The sequence below is a fragment of the Rhipicephalus sanguineus genome, chromosome 9 (assembly GCF_013339695.2).
Source record: "Rhipicephalus sanguineus isolate Rsan-2018 chromosome 9, BIME_Rsan_1.4, whole genome shotgun sequence".
Classification (NCBI taxonomy): Eukaryota; Metazoa; Arthropoda; class Arachnida; order Ixodida; family Ixodidae; genus Rhipicephalus; species Rhipicephalus sanguineus.
In genome coordinates, this window is record NC_051184.2 from 152,163,939 (window position 1) to 152,186,922 (window position 22,984).

The window sequence follows — 22,984 nt, forward strand, 5'->3', positions numbered from 1 at the left end:
GGTGTCAGGGCTCCTGCGGCACGATACAGCAGGACAGCGAATAACTATCATAACTACAATGTGGCTGCATGAGCGAATTACAAAAAACAATGTGCTTACAAGAAAACGGAAAGCAGTGGACTAGGCCGACCATCGGATAAAGACTACCTTACCTGCTCATCTGCGCATTAGATGCGGCCGTCGAAGAGCAGCGGGGCAGCTTTTCCGCTTCGTCACTGATAAGGGAATGAAGGGTAGAAGTCACATGGCAGGTCGATGACGCCGAACGTGTGAACGTCTACTGAATATTATTGTATCGCAATCGCTAAACAACTAACTTAATGCTCATTCAAATATTGCCTTTCAGTTAGGTAAGAAAGAGCAGTTTTTTTTTTTGTAGGAATGATAGCTCTCTTTTTTTAATATTGTGTTTATTACGGCGCCTCCAGGGGGAAATTGTGCGTTCACGAGGGCGGAATTTCGAAGGGAAGCACTATGTTTTTTTAAGCAGCGGCATGGTCGATTTTTTGGCCCCCTTTGGCGATCGCTGGGCCTGGCTGGACCCACTGAAAGGCGCGTTGCTCCGAGCTTGCTTTTTAACTAAATCCCACGGGTGCGTGAAATGTACAGGGGTGGTTCCGATGTTCAAGTGGCCGAGTGGCGGCCACGATGCTTGCTGACATGGTCATCAGCCGGGCACAAGTGCGCGGGCCGGAATGCTCCGATTTGAGGACCAGGACAGCTCCGCTGCATGATGCCCGGATAGCAGATGTGCCACGCACGGCCACGGCCTGACGGCAGATGCCGGGAACGGGACACAGAGGCAGGAAGGCTCCAGTAGCTGCAAACTCCAGAGTCCGAGAAACTGCACCAGGAAGAAGTGTGGAACGTTAGCTAGGGCTATCTTTAGCGTGCTGCCGAACCATGGTTATAACTATAACTTTGTGCTATTTAGGCAACAAGAAAATGTAATATAAAATGCTTTATAAAGATAAATATACTTACATGAAAAATTAACAAGAATGTGAAGCATGTGAAGTAATGTATATTTCCGTATTACAAAAGACAGGTTACAAACACCTGTCGAACCCGCAAATAAAGGCTACAGGTGCAAGAAGCGATGCTCATCGCTTTTTGTGCGGACACCGTACGCAAGAAAGAATGGCTTATTTAGGTTAACCGACAACAAAGCTCTACTCTGTCGTTATTCACTTGTCGGAAATGCGTATCTTTAAACGTGTAGAAGCGCAGATGGCACTGATGGACTCAGACAGTACGCAAGGCCTACCTTGCTGGGATTCGTACGGGTCATATCGCTAGACCTACCTTCGCTCGGAGTGATGCGTGTCTTATTGGGTGCGGGATGCCTCCAGAGTTTAAAGTTTTTTGCATTTTAGCTTTCAGCGCTTCTTCACTGTTACTTTAAAGTGAAGTTGAGATAAGCGAAAGTGCGAGAATCGCCAGATATGTGCTTTCGTTGTGTTGGATGTCGAGTGGCGTTGTTTATCTGGCGTGCGTGCAGCAGGGAGTTCTCAGCACTATTCCAAAGGGAGTGAAATATGGTACAAGCGCTAACTCCCGCGAAGGGGCTTGCTAGAACTCTGCTATTGCTGTGAGTGTACTTGTTGAAATGTACCGCAGTGGCTTGCTTCTCGACGACCAGACATGTCTCGTGCACAATCTTGTCAATTGTGCTCGTGAGTGCCCTTCAAGAACAGCCAAAACTTTTCCGGTGCGTTCCTGATAAAATTTGGCAGTGTTTGATTTATATACCTGCCTTTTGCAAGCAGGTATGATGTAGCTAGTAGTATTGCGAGCGTTAAGTGTTAAATTTTTCTTCAAAGATGTGAGGCTTCTTGCGTTATAACTTAAACTCCATGCATATATATACATGGAGTTCACATTAGCTTCCCTTGTTTTATTAGGAATGAAACTGTTAGAACAAATCATGCACATGTTTTTAAACTTATTACAATGGCCAATATTATCGTGAGCATGAAAAAGTGCTGAGACAAAACTAGAGGTGTGCGCCGCCGCCGCCGCCGCCTGTTTTTGGTCACACCGCTCGCGCCGCCGCCGAAGTCCCAAGAGAGATCACGCCGCCGCCGCCGCCGCGCAATAATTGCGGCGAGCGGCCGTTAGTCCTTTCTTTTAATTCGAATGGGGAATCTGGAAATAAAATACAGCACTTCGCTGGAGGAGCTCTTCTCGATGTGTCCATGTAATGAACTGTCCATTTCAGCAGCCGCTGAAAAGCGGGAGCTCGGCGAGAAGCGCGCCCCCTGTTTCCGGTTCTTGTTCTGCAGCGCCCTCATGACATCGCGAAGCTTCCAAACACTCTCGACACAAAAGAGAGGGACAGAATGTGCTTCAATGCAACGAACGCAGCCCTCGGAGGTCCGATTTTCGGTGCACATGTCTTTTGATCGCGTTAGCCATCGATTTACATTTAATGCGGCCGCTCGTTTAACGCAACTGTAAGGTCGGTACGCATTCCCTGCATCGTTCTCAAACATCTGGGACATATTCATATGCAAATTCAGACTTGAAAAGTTCCTGTTTCTGTGCATTTCGTCCACTTTCGCTAGGAATGTGCTGGCGGGTTCGGTGCGGCCACGTGGTCAAGAGCGAGGTGACATCACGGCTCAACGCTTTTTCGAATCACTGAATGCGCTCTGCCGAAATGGACGGTGGACATCTCCTTTGGATGAACGCATCGAGGATAGCTCCCCAGAAGTTGTAGTATCTTTTTCTTCTCCAGAAACATCACGAGTATTGCCTGACCTTAACGCTGCCGCGTCCTCCAGCCTTATTGGGAACGACCCAACTCGCTGGATAGCATATTCTTGGAGTCTTGGACCTCGTACACTGTGCATAAATAAATAAAATAGATAAGTAATATATATGTCTCGGTGCGTTAGTACACTTTTTCCTTTCACTCTTACTCGAGTAAATCGATAAATAAATACAGAAGTAAAGAGAATGGCAAACTTAGCATATAGCTGAGCTAGTTGGTAGGTATTCATGTTAAGAAGATATGACGTGGAAACACGAACATAAGAGAAAAGTCGAGAGAGTCAACAGCTATCTCTCACGCAGACCACTACTCGCACATGATTGATAGGTATGGCCTCTTAAGTGTGAATGCGCAGATAAATATTTGTATCTACCTTCGGTTCCGCCGCTGTGTGATTTTTCAGTTGTTAGCGGCGTTTGTGGTTTCTTGACTACTCTCTTGTGTCCGTGTTTGCACGCCGTGTTTTTTTAAAGAGTCCCAAAACAGCCTCTGGAAATACAAATCGACTGAGGTATTCTTTCTTGACGTTTGTCGTCTTTATGGCACACTTCGTGACGCCGGAACGGTGATTTACATGACATCATTAGGGCATATACTTTCGATTGGCACATATGCGAGAAATATCAGTTGTGAATTGTCTTCCACCCTGTTTTCCATGCAGTCAGCCACCCCTTCTTTCTTGTCTCGTATGACTATAGAGCGCGATCAACTGATTTGGCTCCATTTTGTGCATTTCCGATTGCGCAAGTGGAGATAACAGGGCGTAGCCGACAAGCGCGAAATCATGATAGGTTCAACGCTTAGTGCTGACATTGTAAGGGTGCTTTATCAAGAAATAAGTGGTGAGGAGATGTCTCCGGTAAGAAGAGTATTGAAGGCGAGAACGAAACCAATGGAAAAGCCACCGGGTTATATGATTCTTCTAATAGACGCACTCTTTACAGCGGAGAAGATGCAGCTTTCCAGGAAAAATGCGAGCCCGCTTCGACGCTTTTTTGTATATTTTTTATTGCGTTAGCAATTTTATGGACAATCAGGATAGGTTTTTACCGTCGCCGTCATGTTCCGTATAAACTCTAAATCGATAACATCGCTCCGCGCATTTTATGTTCTACCCGCGAGTAAAACCTCGTGAGCGTTGGCAAGGAACATAGCTAAAGCAGAGATGAAACCAGCTGGCCATCTCCGTCACACGTAGTAACATCAACCCGCGTGCGAGGCCTGCCGTCGATTGCTCCTCAAGCCGAAGGAAACGCCCCGCCCGTGATTTGCTGGGCGAAGGAGCAGGAAGGGATGTCTGCAGGGACGGCACAACTCGAGCAGCAACTGTGAACTTTGACTATAAGGGCGCGGTCGAGAGCGACGGCACGCGCGCTATTTCGGCAGACATCCTCCAGCGAACGGCTCGTATACTTTCTACGCGCTGTGAGCGCTGTGAGCTTAGTGATCTCACTGCTTCGCGCTCGCACCACTGATACGACAAACTGACCGAAAACCGCCTCTCTCCCGGGAGCGGCCGTATTGCCATACACCAGCGTTTTGTAGAGTTATGTGAGATCGGAGCAAAAAGAGTTAGCTGCTAGCCCTCATTCAAGTAACATTACGGCGTGTACTTATCGCATTCACTGCTTTGCCACCCCCCTCCCCCCCGTCAATATGGAATACCAACTAGCCCGGTCACACACCTTGCCCCTCCCCCCCGCCGCGCCGCCGCCGGTCCCATGAACTCCGCGCCGTTCACGTGCCGCCGCCGGTGATTTTGGGTCCGGCGCACATGTCTAGACAAAACTCATGGTACTCGAACGCGCTCTCGTCCCTGGCGCGAGAAGCATTTCTGCGTCGTTTAAGACCACCGCTACGAAAAGACGCGCACTTTATTTTTTGTACCTTGTTTAATTTTTACAGCGAAAGCTGACATGAGATTACAAAAACAGTTGTTTTTGGCACCATGGTTGTCCGCCGCCGTCACCGCCGGTGTCCGTAACCACTATCGCGCGAAATAAGAAAAAAAAAACATGGCTGATCCCTCTGTTATAGGAATCGGTATAACACGAAAGTGAAACGTGCCTTCCAGGGGTCATGAACCACTTTTCGAAGTAATGATCTAATGACCTCAGTATCGGGGTTAACTGCCTCCCGAATCGATTGCCGCAAAAATTTCTCGAATCCGCCAACAACGAGCGAAGTTACAGGGGTTTGGCGCACCCTCTCAGCGCCTTCTCTCTTTTCTCATCCCAACGAGCGCACTGGAAGCTACACCGGAGGGGGGGGTGGATGGCACGGGGGGAAGAAGTTACGTCAGCGCGCGTCGTGAAACGCGATCGCTCTCCCGCTGTGATTCGCGTGCGCGAGTGTGGCTACCATGTAAAGTTAAAATGTACTGATGGGCTAGTTGGTGAGCCATGATTTTCGAATAGGCAGCGCACAAAAGGGCAACGAACACGTAAACAAAAAAGATGCGTTGCCCCTTTGTGCGCTGCCTATTGGAAAATCATGTAAAGTTAGCAGACTGAGGATTTCGGCGCCGACAAGTGGCGGCACCCCGTGGCAAGAAGCGCATCTGATTTGAACGCCGCTCTCAATTTATGTCGGTTATCAGCCAATGAGGATGCTATGTCTTTTGCGACGCGGTGAAGCAGATCCGCGACGTCAACGTGCAGACGCCCCGCCCACCGACGAGAGTGAGAACCGGCCTCTGTTTGAAAAGAGGGCGCCAGAGAAACCAGCAACTTCGCGCTCCGCTTGCAGCCTTTACGCGGCTCGCACGACTGCAATATTTGGCAGAGCAGTTCATAGCCGTGTCAGCTTTCCGCAGGATGTGTTTTTTCAACAAGCCCAAGGGGTGCTTCATGACCCCTTTCACAGACGTAGTTGAGCGTTTGTTGTGCATTCTTTCGCCCCAAGCGCGAAAGAATGAAAACTACAGCAACAATTTGTAATGTCACGCGTAGAACGGTAAGCAGCCTGAAACTTGCAACGCGCTGCTCAAGCAGAAAGGGCGCACGGAACGAACATACAAGGGATGAGCGCGAACTAACAGTCACAGTTGTAACTTATTTCTGTGTGACTAGCGCACTTCCTTTCGCAAAAGCGGCCGCTACAGTGAGCGAAGTGACTTTCGTGCTCTGAATGGAAACTTGCGGTGAGAGCACAAGACGTACACACCACCGCCATCACGAGATAAGCCGCGCACGAGCGACCACGCCCTGTAGAGGCAAGCGGTCATCCGCTCTTTGAGCCCTTCGAGCCATCTCGCTAGTGGTAACGAAAACACGCTGATGTATCACCGATCGCTGAGTGCTGGCACCGGCAAATGGTCTATATAAAAAATTCGGCAGATCCCACGCATTGTGGGAATCGATGTAATGCGAAGCAGCCAGCAAAGAGCTGCATACATCGCCTTGTTTGTCTTTGAGCCAAATGAAATCATTCATGCCATTGCATCTAGTCCACCATATATCGCATGTTTGCCATGCACGCATGCATGGACAATCTAGTGTACACCACGCCAATGAAACGCATATTCTGGTATATAAATGCATGACCTGTCGTTTATGTTCATCACGCACTCGTGTCATGCCATACCAATTTTGGTGTATATCACGTTAACAAAACGGCCGGAAGCGCACCATGACAGTGGCATGTAAATCATACCGTACATGACATGCATAACATGATTCGCATGTTAAGACCTCTCATTTATGTTCGTCACACAGTCACATCGCGCAATACCAATTTTGGTGTATATCAAAGGAGGGAAATGGTCGCGCGTGCACCATGAGTAGAGCATGTAAATCATGCCATACATGACATGCATATTATGGTTTTTCATGTTACCACCTGTCACTAATGTTCATCATACAGTCACATCGCGAAATACCAGTTTTGGTGTATATCAAGCTATCGAAACGGCCGCGAATGCACCATGAGCGTGGCATGTAAATCATGACATACATGGCATGCATGTCATAGTTTTCATGTTACCACCTGTTATTCATGTTCTTCATACAGTCACATCGCGCAATAATCTAGCGAAACGGCCGGGAATGCACCATGAGCGCGGCATGTAAATCATGACATACATAACCTGCATGTCATGATTTCCATGTTACCACCTCTCATTTACGTTCATCATGCAGTCGCGTCGCGCAATACCAATTTTGGTGTATGTCAAGCAAGCGAAACGGCACGAGTGCGTCATGAGCATGACATGTAAATCATGTCGTGCATGTCATGCATGTCATGATTTTCATGTTACCACGTCTCATTTACCTTCGTCATACAGTCGCTTCGCACAATAACAATTTTGGTTACATCAAGCTAGCGAAGCGGCCGCGAATGCATCATGAGCGTTGCAATTAAATCATGACATACATGACATGCATGTCATGGTTTTCATATTACCAACTGTTATTCATGTTCTTCATACAGTCACATCGCGCAATACCAATTTTGGTGTATATCAATCTAGTGAAACGGCCGCTAGCGCATCATGAGCGTGGCATGTAAATCAGGTCGTACATGACTTGCATGTCATGATTTTCATGTTACCACGTCTCATGTTCGTCATACAGTCGTGTCGCGTAACACCAATTTTGGTGTATATCACGCAAGCGAAACGGACGCGAATGCACCACGAGCGTGGCATATAAATCGTGACATACATGGCATGGATGTCATGGTTTTCATGCTACCACCTGTTATTCATGTTCTTCATAAAGTCACATCGCACAATACCAATTTTGGTGTATATCAATCTAGAGAAACGGCCGCGAGTGCGCCATGAGCGTGGCATGTAAATCATGTCATACATGACATGCATATCATGATTTTCATCTTACCACGTGTCAGTTATGTTCGTCATACAGAAATGTCTCGTCATACCAGTTTTCGTATGTATCCCTTCACTTAAACGGCCGCGAGCGCCCCGAGACCGTGTCATGTAAATCATGCTGCACATGACATGCGCGTCATGATTTGCATGTTAGGACCTGTCATTATGTTCGTCATAAACTCTCGTCACGCCGTACCAATTTTGGTATACATGAAATTAACGGAACGACCGCAAGAGCCCAAAGGCCGTGGAATGTAAATCATGCTGTTCATGATATGCATGTCGTGATTTTCATGATATGACCTGTCATTTATGTTCGTGATAAGGCCATGTTATGACACAGCAATTTTGGTATACATCCGATTAACGGAACGGCCAGGGAGCCCAAAGGCCGTGGAATGTAAATCATGCTGTTCATGACATGCGTGTCATGATTTTCATGATATGACCTGTCATTTATGTTCGTAATAAGGCCATGTTATGACACAGCAATTTTGGTATTGTCACCTATCTCGGAGGCGTGTGCGCTGGAGATAGATTGAGAAGGCGCAGGTAGGCACAGCAAACATAATTTAATTACACACAAGAAAAAACTATAAGAAAACACTCAAAATAACTAACAGAGAAAATCTTATAACCACAAAAGAAATATGCGAAAGTTAACAAACACACTTCTCAGTACTTTGAGACCTACGACTAGCGTCGCTATTGGAGTGTCTGGCCACGTAGGCCTCGCCGTCGAGTCGTAGTCTGGATGGAACGCGCTTACTTGGTTCCGTCAAACTCCCTGAATCCCGCCTCCGTGGGGTTGGATCCGCAGTCGATGTATCCGACGATCCTCTTCAATTGTCGCTCCGATACGCGACGGTTGGCCACGCTGCCGTAAGCCTCTTCCCGGTCGCTGACGTGGCCAGGCGTCGCTGCCGCTTAGGCCTAAGTGCGAGCTCGGCCCCTGCTGTACATGATGACGTGGCGTCCCGGGGATTGTTGCGGGCCGAAGTTTGAAGGGGGACTGCTGCTGATGCGTCCGGGATTGCCGCAAGGTGCTGCAACACCTCCTAGGAGCCTCGCCCGAGCGTCGTCGAGGTCAACGGCCACGCCACGGAGTGCCAGCGTCACGGCCTCCAGAATCGAACATCCGCTGCCTTCCCGTTGGCAGAACGTAGCTGCCAATGCGACCTTCTTCAGTAGCCACGCAAACAATGCCAGCTCATCGAACTGCTGCCTTCGTTTACGGCTCGTGTCACGCGCATCGCGCCGTGTGCTACCCTGCACGCGCTCGTGCCTGTTCCGCGTGCTTCTCCTCCTACTTCGTCGTCTTCGTCGTCCATACGTCCTCTCCTTACTCATGACAGGTATACATCCGATTAACGAAATGGCCGGGAGAGCACTAAGTCGTAGGCGGCTAGATAGATAGATAGATAGATAGATAGATAGATAGATAGATAGATAGATAGATAGATAGATAGATAGATAGATAGATAGATAGATAGATAGATAGATAGATAGATAGATAGATACGCTCAAAGTCGCAAAAGTTCGCTAAGAAATGCTTCGCATTTAATAGCTCGCCGTTAGCATGGCACGGAACGTGCCGCCTGTGGCCGAATCGTTTCGCGCCCCGCGCTGCGGAGCGAGGGGTCGTAAGTTCGACTCCCGCTGACGGAACTTTTCCTGCTGGTTTTTTTCTTTGCCAACTGTTAGTCTTTATATTTTAAAGCGTCATATCCTTGACGGAAATATGTCAGTGGAGCCGTGGTGGACCCCGGCATAAAACACCTTCGTGTTAAAAAAAATCACAGCATATCCACGGTGTGAATGATGATGAGTGGGGCGAAACTCCGGAGGAAATCATCGGTAAACCGTGAAACTCTTCCGTGAATTTCGCCCAGTACATGATATAAAGAGTGTGAAACACAGTGTATATATTAAACATCAAACTTTTATTGTACTGTTGGTTTACGTGGTCCCTTCATTATTACCGCTTTGTGATCGGTGAAATGCAGGGAAAGTGTCCACTCCCGAGCGAAAGAGAAAGCGCGCCAAGAGCGAGCGCCTTGTCTGCAGCCATCCGGCGACTCCGAGCGAAAGAGAAAGCGTGCCAAGAGCGAGCGCCTTTTACGATCGCAGGCATCCAATGACATGCGCCATTCGCATCATACAAGCGTCATCTGCCATCTTTAAACAGCAACTCTAATAAATACATGAAACGCCATCTAGTGAGCAATTCATTAAACTAGAGCTCTAAAAAATACATGGAACGCCATCTAGTGAGCAATTCATTAAACTAGAGCTGGCTACATACATACTACTACAGAGGAGGGAACGACCCACACCCTAAGGAGCTTCGCCCCTAAAAAACTAAATAAGAAAAAAATATCCAGGATGAAATGGGGTTCAAGCGTGAGCCCTCTGCGTGGCAGCCCAGTATTCTACAACAGAGTCATGCCGGTGCTTGAGACTCCTTCGCTAAAAGACCCTATACAGACTTCACGTCGGGAAGGACCCACATTAACATGTAATATGGCGTGGCAGAAGAATAAAATAACAGCCAGGCGTCAAACAACGCGAATTCTGTAACCAGGCGTCACAGAATGCCAATTGCGCAATGAGTGGGTCGTTGAACGATTCGAACCCATCACAAAGGGCTCAGCCGTAATTATTCATCGTCACCAGGCACAGCATCAACAAACTGCACATAATGCAAAACAGGTGTGTAGCGAGTACCTCTCTTCTCCGTAGAATGAAGAATAGTGTCATAGTGGGTGCTTCTCAACTTCACAAAAATTGTTATTTATGGCGTAGTGGGTACCTTGCAAGTGTACTTGTATTACTAGCCCCAAGAGAGTTTACAATGGGCTCTAGAAATGCCACTCTTCTAGCTTTCGCTGTGACTGTGCTGCGCTTTCCGCGCAGGACTGGTTTATTTTTGTTCGGCCAGCTCTAAAGTCACGGTTGTTCTTGGCTGCGTAATGGCTGCAGGGCCTGGCGCTGGCGCATAACCTTGTCGGCATCGGTAAGAGGAGGGGGTGGCCGTTCGGGACACCATCTACTGGTACCCAAGCGCTTGCGCATGGTTCCGCGAAGTCTTCGAGCGCCAGAGATAGCACAGCGCATCTGGTGTTTCGACGCGCTCGGGACAAAGGAACCCGCGAATACGCAAGCGGCTGCAGAAAGCGAGTGAAACACCATCGAAGTGACCACTGAATGCCCATCGTGGTGGCCTCTCGTCGCGCATGAATGGGTTTCTTTGCAAGGTTTCGTTCGCATTGATTTGACTCCTGGCCGGGACCTTCTCTTCGCATGTGGCGGAGACGCTTCCGCTGGCTTCTGTTTGCATGATTCGCTGCCACATGTCTGCGAGAAATAGACAAGGCGTCCCGCTTTTTCATGCCGCGCGGTCGCTGGCTGTTAGTTCGTCACTGTGAGACATATATCTTGGGGCTGTAGATGGCTGTCGAGTCCTTGACACCCGAATACGTGGATGGCAAGGCCAACGAGGCGCCGCCCGGCCGGCGCCTTTGGTAATTGCGTTTGCGCTAGCATTCTGAAAACATGTAAGAATCTCCGCGCTATCCCTTCCAGTCTAGTTCGACAGAGTCGCCGCAAGGGGAGTTCGTGATACGAACCGAAGGTTTGTAAGTAATGTCATGCGTACTGGTTTGGGCGTTTGGGGAGTGGCGGAACGGCATGAGAGTTATGGGGCACCTACCGGACAGATGGCCTGTTTTGTTTGGTGCAGTAAGTTTGACCTCTCATAAGGCGACCTGTTTACGGGTTTTTCTCATGCAAATAAATCGCAGTACTTACAGTGGACATGAGAAATACACCATGTAATAACATAGATACAATGGTTGAACAGAGAAAAAAAAGCAAATTGTTTGACTGACACAATAAGATCAAGTACAGTTACTCATGTGCCTTGAATGCCTGTCGTTTGTTTGACTATTTGTTGCATATTTTGAAACAATGCAATATTGCTTAAGTAATAAGCATATTGTTACGTGAAAATTTACGGGGAAGGATACGTGTTACGTGGAAACGACCACCTGATGACCGGCTGCGGTAAGTTGAGCTGTCCACATCCCTACGACAGGGACCGTTCCGCCATCCGCGACTTGCACAACCCTGGTCAAGGGGGGCGTAGGATCCTCTTCATGCGAGGACGAAAATCCGCACTCATAACACAGACGTGAGCACCCGTGTCGATCAAAGCTCGGACAGGAGTGCCGTCAACATGTACTTCAAGTGTGTCCCGGTGTAGACGTAAGGGCAGCAGAGGATGTTCGGGTAAGGTCGACAGCAGTGTAGCTTCCCCTCCAGAAGTTGCACAGCCTAGTTTTCCGGGGACATGCGGCGGGTAAATGACGGCGAGGGAGAGCGGCGACGCGTGGATGAACGAGAAGGGCAGCTTTGAGGAAGTGGGAAACGGGCTAGAAGGCGTAGAGATCCACTGGCTGTGACAGTAATGAGCGAGGTATCCTGCAACACCACAGCGGAAGCAGATCGGCTTATCATCTGCTGTTCGCCATTCAGACGGGTTCGTGGACCTAAGAGGGTACTGACGGCGGCTTGTTAAGTCTACAGAAGTTATGGAGGCATCAGTATTGTTCATGGCACATGCAGTGGTTAGTGAATTCCTGGCGCACAACGGCCTGGATTAAGGAGACAGCTGGCGCCGATGTGTCCGATAACGTCGGTTTGTTGGCAGCCGGGCACATGGCCTCGAGTTCACGTCGGACGATGCGCGTCACATCTTCAGTGGTAGGCGCCGGACAAGAGGTGCCTTCGCAAGACGACTTTCCCGCGGTGCTGGGTAGGCGGCGAAACTGGTGCGAAATTTAAAGCACCGGCTCGTAGCTTGCTCAATGCGGTGACACTTCGTTCGTCGAAGGTCGTTACGTGGGTAAAGACGAGCAGACTGAACGCATCGTCTGCGACATCCTTTAAAATGTGAGAGATCTTGTCAGCCTCAGACATGTGATGAGCTCTTTGACAGAAGGCTAACACGTCTTGAATATAGGTGAAATAGGGCTCGGTTGACGTCTGAGTACGTGCGAAACAGTGTCGATGCAACAGATCGTTTTTGTCCAACGGGATGCCCCGAATCAAAGTGGAGATACTTCTCTGTATGCGTAAGCTTTCGATAAACGCTTGTTGAAAGGCCGGATGCAGTACGTATGACGTCACCGTCTACGAAACCCAAGCAACCGTTGACTTCTTCTTCAACGGTGAACTCAATTTTGCTCTGGAATGAGTTCACGTGTTCCAGGAAACGAACATGGCGGATCATGGAAAAAAATTCACTGCATATCCACGGGTGAATGATGAAGAGCTTGGGCGAAGCTCCTGAAGAAATCATGGTTACACCGTGAAATCTTCAGTGGTTTCGCCCAGCAGTAATCAAAGTGATAGCACAGTACATCATCAAAAACGTGACAAACACTGTATATATTTATACAAGAAATTTTATTAATCGTAAGTGGTAGCTAGGCGTTCCCCCTTCATTATAACGGCTTTATGGTCGGTGAAGTGATGGATCGGTGATGGGTCGTAGTGGGATGTTTGCAAAGACGAAGTAGTGGGCAGTTTGTACAATCTCTCCTCGATCCACTGTCCGTCCAAATAAGGGAGGTTATTCCGATTAGTAATGGGACAAATTCTCTTCAAATCTACTTTGATGACATTTTCCCTAACACTGCAAAACACCTACCGAGTAACATGTTAAGAGCTACCCTACAGGACTACCTGGTCAGAATGCAAGCAAACGTAGTCATTGCGACGAACGCGTCGCAGAGAGAGGAAAAGTGTGGCATCGGTATATACTGCCCTGTTCTCGACTGGTCCTTTTCGCTCCGAATTCCAGATTACACACCCACCTTTACTGCAGAATTTTTAGCGATAGTCTTGGCCCTTCGTACACTGGCCACATCAATAAATTCCGCAGTAATAATAACGGACTCTTTATCAGTGTGCAGTGCGCTCACGGCATCAGGTGATACCTAACACCTGAGCACTTAACGTATGTTCGTCTAGTATGGATACCTGGGCATAGAGGTCTATTTCTGAATGAAACAGCTGATACATTAGCGAAAGCGGCGTTAGACGGACCAGCTATGAATATTACCCCTACATCAGCTTTTATAGTAGCGGCTAGATTTCGGAGGCAAATGATGATGCGAGAATTCAGTATATCATCTCTAAGAAATTCCCCGGACTTTAATCATCTAATGACAGCCTGGAAAAGTTCAACATGTCAAAACAGAGATCTGGAAGTTATAATTACGAAGTTGCGTTGCCGTATTCCATCATTAAATTTTTATTTATATAGAGCCGGTTTGGCACCATCACCCCTTTGTTCTTATTGTAGGGAAGAGGAAACAATAGAACACTTTCTGATCTCATGTCAGAAGTTTTCTACATTAGGAAAGACATCTCTAGAAACGCCGTTACGCATCATGGGATTAGAGTTGAGAACCTCAAATTTACTATCTCTAGGTGCAGTTACCCTTGGGCACAGCAGCGGGAAAGTATGCGAGGCCACGCAAGATTTCATAGAACAATCAAAGAGATTTAAACAATAACCACAGTTCAAAAGTTCCATAGTTAACCAGAAGCAAAGTACAGGAAGATTCGTTTCTATATTTATGTATTTCTTAATTGATGAAAATTAATTCCACCCACCTTTTTCCTTTTTACAAAATTAACTTGTAAAAATCTTTTTGTTATACAAAATAGGAAATTATTCTCACTACTAGTTTTTAAATAATTTTTTCTAAGCTACCCGATCCTTGGCCGATCCCCCTGAGTGGGTGTAAGCCAGCAGTACAGGATCTACATCTACATCTACAAAGGATCTGTGATGGGTCGTAGTATACTGCCGGTTACGCCTTACGCCGGACAAGGTTAGACTAAGAGGAGCTTCGCCCCTAAAACAATCGCCTACGTACCACAGGAATAATTTCGGTGCAGGCTGGACCGTCGCGGGGGCCTTTTCTTCAAGGGCTTCCAATGCGGTATTTGCACAAGGCACCGACACCGACGCTCCCATTGCCATTCCGAATATTTGCTTGCTTGTACAATGATCTTATAAACGAATAATATGTGTTGCGTAGGCATAAATCCAAAAGGCGGCACACATCGTCGGCCTCCAACGGGGTGCGCGCAGACAGCGAGTCGATGTTTTTCAATCGTGCTGTGCAGCAGTCAACAGCATAGTCTACTGGTATGCATGTGAACATAGACTTGGCGTCAATAAAGACCATGATGTCCTGGCTATCTAAGGTCACGTTCCAGATCTTGTCAACAAAGTCAGCGGAGTCCTTTGCGTACGTTGACGTTCGTCCTACGAGGGGGCGGAGAACACCATGAAGAGAAAGACTGTGCAACGGGGAGCGCGTGTAATCTACAATCGGCCGCAGCTGGATTTTAGGTTTGTGAACCTTAGGCAGGCCGTACATTACAGGAGCCGAGGCGGTGTGACACACATCCAGCTGACATCCAAGTATAGAAAGCTTACGCATACAGGGAAATATCGCCACTTTGATTCGGCGCATTCAATTGGACAAGAACGACCTGTTGCATCGACACTGTTTAGCCGTGCATACCGATTGTGTTCTACTTCCCATGCACGCAGAGCTGAGTTGAAGAGAGTAACGCAGGACTTGATCGGCAATGGCTACCCCAGTCAGTTTATAAAAACTGAAGAAAGGCGCGCAGCTGACCCACCTGCCAGGGCAACGACAGCGAAGAAGCGGGCTTCACTTCCCCATGCACAAGGCGTGAGCGAGTCACTTTCAAGAGTTGCGCCAGAGCTTCTCTCCAGAGCCGCAGGGGGCGCTGTCGTCGCGCCGTAAACATGAGCTTGGGTTCCCTTCAAAGCCAAACAGTGCGGCAGCTACGCACGGAATAAAGCGCAAGAAGTGATGTGTTCGTCTCGTTGGTGCTCTATTCCGCCCGCAACATGCACCGCATAGCCCAGAAAGAAGTCATGCTTCAATGCGGTAACATCGATTCCTACGGCGCTTTGCATCTGCCGGATTTTCGCAAGTAACGTTCACATAGTCGCACAGAAATCGATTTTCGGAATGAATCCTCCTAATTCATTATTTTAATTAACCTTTCAAATATAAAGAAGTGTTCTCTACGCGCCGTGTTTTATGAGCGTCCTTGTGAGCATCAGCAGCTAAGAGCACTGTGTGCCGCCGAGGGACGTGCCAGAGCGGGGTGGCTCCAGCGGCAAGTGACCGGTAGAGAAACAATGCGCGCACGCAGCGGGCTCGGCTTTTTCACGGTCCGGCGCGGAGAATGAAAACCGGGCTGGTGACGCTCCGCTGCTTCCGACGCCGGCGACGCTTTGCTGCTTTGCCGTCCTCCCATTGTGGGAGGTGCCATCTGCAGGACGCGATGCACACCCGGATCCCGCGACGTGGGGCGTTCGCACCCAGGCGTGGCTTTGGGAGGACAAACCGGTGGGCCGCGAAAGACGTCCAGGTGTACTTGACCCATCACGCTACAACGCCGGTGCTGGCAGCCGAAACAGGCGGCAATTGTGGGGGGCTTGCAGGACGACTTCAGGGTCTCTTGGCCTTCGTACAAGTGCATGTCACATTCGACGTGCTATGTAGCCAGCCCGCAATTGTGTTGGAGTTCACCTACTCAATTGCAGCGCAACCATCCACTGAAATGCAGGGCCAAACTATAAGCATCCACTGCATGTAGAAAGCCAACTAAAATGCTGCGTGGCCGTCACTTCTTAGTAGCTACAGCCGGGGACAACTTCAGAAGGCAGGCGATCACATATGACCAAAGCGCGGAAGAAGATTGCGTCCGTGCAGCCACGTATTCATCCGTCATTTTTAATGCGAGAGCGATAAAGAGCCCGTGTCGCAGAAATTCCGGCGGCGTTGTCCGTTAGGGAAAAATGGCGATGGATGCAAAGAATAAAAATAATAGATACCAGCTGCGTGGCAATCAGGTGTTTTACCGAAGAGCAATACCAATGCAGGAAACTGCTTAGAAAAAAAATTGGCCGCGTATCAGCGTGCTTCGCAGCAAATGTCGTCTAAAGACGATAGAAGAGGCGCTGCGTTAGAGTCACTGGAAAATCAGAGTACCGCAAAGGTAGGCTGCACGCGGGCAACATTGGGTGGCGGCGGCCATGTCCCTTCCAGACCGTCCGCCGCGTTGCTAGCGTGTGTTGAGAAGTGACCGATCTTTTAGCCTCAGTGTCGTGTTACGCTCGGCATAACGGCATTATGTGTGTGTGTATCTTCAAGAGGATATTAGCAGTGATTTCGAGTCATCGACAGGTATGGATCGACTGCGCGGTTAGCGGTGTAACTAATGAAACGTACGGCGAATGTTGCCATGTGCTCGCGAACTCTCTTCATGGCTTCATCGGTCTCTTTTCGGGTCACGCCCGGGCGTGTTCGCTAGGTCCGGATCTGTAAACATAGTTGCATTAGCGCAGTGACATCGTGCGAGATGCCATTTACTTCGACATTTGGTGAATCTTGACTGTTTGCGCTAGCTTTGCAGTCGGTGTTCAGGTTCACTGCGCTCGAGAACGTTATCGAACAACATCGAGAACATTCAACATTGCGTCCTTCGACTGATCGCTGACGCATAGCTTGCTTGCGCGCCGTGCTTGCTGTTCAACTGGTTGATATGTGTAATGGAAGTTGTGTGTGTACGGTAATTGGAAGTTGTGCGCGACGTCTTGATTCGGAACGCCAGTAGCCGAACGCACGGGCGAATCGGCGTGCGGTAGGTAAGGTGCATCTTATCTTACGATACGTAGAAAATAGGCCATCAAAAATGATTGACATCACTACTTAATAGTTTCATTTCCTATTTCTTGTCTCCTTAATATTCCTAACGTTGCAATGAATTTGCAAATATTTTGCTGTGTTCCGACAAACAGTTCTTTTTTTGGCGTTGTCAGCGCGTAAATAGCTGGGGTTCGGTTTCGGCACTGCTGCACTTTTTTTTTTATAATGCACTCTTATTAAAACTTCCTCGGTACGGTGCTTTATGTTCTTTTGATCAGAAATAGCACATCCCGGAATTTTTAAAGCGCATGCTACTGCATCACAGTATGTATATAGACCTAGGGCTCGCATAAAATTGACTCCTTGAATGCGTGGGATCTGATTTTTTTTTTTTTTTGCTTTGACCATTTTTCACTAACTATACAGTATTTCAAGGGTGCGCTCGGTGCAATGCAGCATTAGCAGCATTTTTTTGCAACACATTTAAAAATACGCTTGATAACATTGCCTTATACCAAGTTTATCAACAGAGTTCCACGCTTCTGTTTTGTGCAATGCCAAAGATCATGCCACAATTGCTTTCAAGGTATACCAGTAAACATTAGAATAACAGAGAGCTGAACTAGTTGGTAAGTATTCATTCTAAAAAGACAGGGCGTGCGAACACGGACACAAGAAAGAAGTCAGGACACCACAAACGCGGCGTTTGTGGTGTCCTGACTTCTTGTGTCCGTGTTTGCACGCCCTGTCTTTTTAGAACCAGTGAACAGTTATTATTTTAATAAATCTTCGATTTCGCTCTCGTGCGTGACACGCTTATAACTCGGATAGCATGCGTAATCTGTTCAACAGATCGAGATATAAACAGCCGAGCAAATAGAAAGGTATGTAGTTATTAATATCGCTGACCATAGCGAACCGAAAAGGGGAAGTATCCTGTTGCATAAGATCTTTTCCAGCAAAGTTAGTGTAGTTCACTGCAGGAAGGATTGTTATTCGAGGGGAGAGAATTCGTTCAGGCCAACTATGCAGCCACGTAGAACGGCGCTCTTTGACATCCATTTTTCCCACACGGCAAACGAGATTCCCAGAGTAGCTCATCAGTAACGTTCGATTGATGGTGAGCTACTCTCTTCTGGCATCTGCATGCAGTGGCGTAGCCAGGGGGTGGCACACAGGGCCCGTGCCCCCCCACCCCGAAAAAAATGTCTGCTTACGCACCTGTCTGCATGACGCGTTTAAAAAAGCGACGAAGTACTTCTGGGGACCGTGGTACGGCTAAATGTCCGGTCACGCTCTGCATTGAACGCGCCTGCACCCAAAGCGCTTGGAAGGGATATGGCGGCGAGAGGTCACGTGATGCGAGTAAGCGAATCGCGTCGGCGGCGGCGCGCGGAAAACAGATGCGATACTCTGAAATTTTTCCAGTGACTCTACGCTGCGTGAGATATGAACGCCATCTGGCAATACGTCGAGAAACATGAGTGCTGTGTTGCGGGCTGGTAGTCCCGGCGCAGCGGCAGGCGAAGACCGGCGGTGACCAACGCGACCGGTGGGGACGCCGGCCAGCCCGAACACGCTGTTTGGCGCGATGCGCCGAAGGACAAGGAACGTCCGCACTCAACGAGTACTCTCCACAAACTCTCTTATTTAGACGTCACCTGGGTAAAACAGGAATGCCAGAGCGGCGCCCCCTGTCATTCGTACAATGCAATACTGAACCGAAACCGAAACACAACATGAGCTTGTGCAGAGGCCACGGAGGAAAACAAGTTTCAGCGCAGTCGCATTTTTAGCGCAGCTTAAGAAACTAGGGTCTTAAGAATTACGTATCTATGCATTTTCTATTAAAGGAACACACCATCGAACATTTACCCAGTGATGTTGCGCCTCAGATATGCGTAATATTTACTTTTTGATCGACAACGTTCACAAGTATGAGCAGCCGTACCAGTTCAAGATGCGTGGGCGGTAAGCAAGTGGTTCAACTTTGGCCGGGTGGCTGAATCGGGTGACAAACAGAAAGGCAGACAGAAAGACAGACCAAAATTTGCGCGTATAAGTTCTCCAAGAAAGACTATCGTCTTTAAAAATCACAGCCACTTCCACACCTGTGCAATCGAGTAAACGGTGAAGCTGGTAAGCAAGCACCACCACTTGGCGAACGCAGATTCTTTCACCTTTCTTGATCCTCCGCTTCCTTCTTTCTGTCATCTTTCCTTCCTTATCTCTTTCTATATTGCCCTCTCTCCTCCTTTCCCTACTCATAATCCTCCCATTACTCCCTCTCACCCTCGCATCCCTCTCATGGTTCGGCTCCGCGGTTACTGCCTGTCCTAAGTAGACGTACTCCTTTACAGCTTCCAGTGTCTCGCCACCTATCGCTAGAAGAAATAACTAGGAGAATAAGGATGGGATGGGGCTCATTCTGTAAGCATTATCAAATCATGAATGATAGTCTACCACTATCCCTCAAGAGGAACGTATATAACAGCTGCATCTTACCGGTACTTACCTACGGAGCAGAAACCTGGAGACTTGCAAAGAGGGTTCAACTTAAATTGAGGACGACGCAGCGAGCGATGGAAAGGAAAATGAAAGGTGTAACCTTAAGAGGCAGGAAGAGAGCAGAGTGGATCAAGGAACAAATGGGGGTTAAGGATATCATGGTTGAAATCAAGAAGAAGAAATGGATATGGGCCGAGCACGTAGCACGTCGGCAGGATAACCGGTGCTCATTAAAGGGGTACTGACACCTTTTTTCGAAGGCGAGTTTACTCTGCCATACAAATCTCCTGTATGCAGAGACGGCTCTGAGCAACTATGAAGCTCAGCAAATGCTGATAAGATATTTTAATTTGATATTAAAGTCAATTTTTCCGTGGCGCACCTACTGACATCGATACTAGCTTGACGTCAGGCTACAGTACAAATTCTGGTGACTTCACGCAGCAGTCTGGCTTGTTGTGGTGACGCTAGGTACCGAAACTTCCAAGATGGCCACTTGTACGTCATCAAAACTTCCAAAATGGCCGCTTGTGCGTGGAAACGTCACTATATATCGTGCGAGCACGTGACTAGAAGCTCATACCATGTTGTGACGTCAGGGTATAGTAGGAACCGAAACTAGCTTTTGAAAACATACTGTAATTACGTTTTCAGGGCGCACTCGCGCTTAGCACTACCTTTTCTAGGCTCTTGAGGGCTTGACCTTTCACTTGACGCAAAAAAACGACAACTCAAGATATTCGTGTCAGTACCCCTTTGTGTAAGTGAGTGGATTCCAAGAGATGGCACACGCGTGAGGGGGAGACAGAAAATGAGGTGGGTAGATGAGATTAAGAAGTATGTAGGTATAACGTGGCAGCAGAAACCACAGGACCGGGTTGATTGGCGGAACATGGGAGAGGCCTTTGCCCTGCAGTGGGCGTAAACCAAGGAGGTTAAAGGCGTAAACAGGCTCATGATGATGATGATGATGATGATGATGATGACCCTCGCATCTCGTCTCTACATGGTTGTGCTGTGGTTTGCCCTACTACCTTCTCATTTCTCTCCTCCTCACCCTAACATCAATCCTCGTCAGCCTCACTTCCCTTTCCCACCCCCTTGCTGTGCTATACTATCCATCGCTGTGTTGTGCTAGGAGCTGCCCCGCCACGGCGGTCTAGTGGTTATAGCGCTCGGCTGCTGACCCGAAGGTCGCAGGATCGAACCCCGGCCGCACCGGCTGCATTTTCGATGGAGGCGAAAATGTTTGAGGCCCGTGTGCTTATGTTTACGTGAACGTTAAAGAACCCCAGGAGGCCGAAATTTCCGGAGCCCTCCACTACGGCGCCTCTCATAATCATATGGTGGTTTTGGGACGTTAAACACCAGATATTATTATATTACACTAGGAGCTGCTTGGCACATATCCGCGTTCTGCTGGTCACGTGAACAGGCGCAACGAAAAGCTTAAAAAGCTCCGCTGTAATAAGTCTTTTTTTTTTAACCCATATATGCTTAGTGGCCTACACACAGGACGCTTCTTTGATGCACTCTAACATTGCTATTTCTTTAGCTGATGACTAGCGCCACCTACAGCACATTACGCACGAGCAAAGTGAGGTATTGGGCTAGTTGGTTTTTCATGATCATAAAAAACCGCGTTTCGTGTCTCCCCCCCTAACTTCTTATTTCGCAGTAACTGTAGTAACTGCAGCAAATCAAGCAGGCCTAGGCCTGTTTGATGTGCTGTAGGTGGCGCTAGTGATCAGCTAAAGAAAGAGCGATGTAAGAGTGCATCAAAGATGCGTCCTATATGTAGGACACAGGGCATATACGGGTTAATGCAAAGCATTTTTAGAGAACCCAAGGCACTTTGAGCGTGTCAACCTACGTATCTATCTATCTATCTATCTATCTATCTATCTATCTATCTATCTATCTATCTATCTATCTATCTATCTATCTATCTATCTATCTATCTATCTATCTATCTATCTATCTATCTATCTATCTATCTATCTATCTATCTATCTATCTATCTATCTATCTATCTATCTATCTAGCCGCCCACGTCTGGGTGCTCTCGTGATCACCTCCTTAAATAGGTGTAGAGGAAAGTTGGCATAGGAGGGAAAGAGGGTTTGGCCATTATGACTGTCGTGTCATTACAAGAATAATGTGAAAATCCTGTCGCGTGCGTCGTGAAACCCTTTCCTCCAGACACGTGTGGCAAATACCTGTTTCCCACGGGCCGTGGTGTACGGGTATGCGCCACAGGTGAGTGACAGTTTATATCCACCCAGGAACGGCCAGAACAGACTTTGGTAACTCAAATGCGAGCGCGTTAAGAAAAACCGACATCGGCAGCGTTGACCCGAAAAATGGAAAAAATAAAAATTGAGATCCCAGCAGGAATCGAACTAAAGCATTCTGCATGGCAATCAGGTATTCTACCACGGAGCCACTTCAGGTCTTTAAACTGGTTTGGAAAGAGAGCACGTAGGCGTAATTTCGGTGCAACGTCAATTGCGGTTGTAGTGCAGACTATCAAATTTTACAAGAAAGCAATAAACACTACATATGTACTCAACGATACACGCGTGTCAATCTGCGGAGAAGCGAGGTACCATCTGTAAGGCATTATGTGCAATTTCTTTATACGACGGTTGATGACGATGAAGAATTATGGCTGATCCCTTTGTAATGGGTTGGAAGCTTTAAACGACCCACTAGTTGTGTAATTCGCATTGCGTGACGCCCGGTCGTTATTTAAATTTCCCACCAGGGCCTAGCCAAGGAGGGGGGGGGTTGGGGATTCAACCCCCCCCCCCCGAAAATTTTCAATTTTGCTTGCGTATATATGAACGCACACATACAAACGCATGCACAAACACACATGAAGTACGGTTGAACCCCCCCCCCCCCTCGAAAAAAATTTCTGGCTACGCCCCTGCCTCCCACCACGCTTTATACATAGGTTAAGGTGAGAAAGAGAGAGGAAATTAAATTTATTGAGACACCGAGAAAATGGATCATGGGAGACTTATGGGCTTCCTTGGCGACCAATAGAAGCGCACTTGCGAGGAATTCACTACGCTATAAATCATCGTA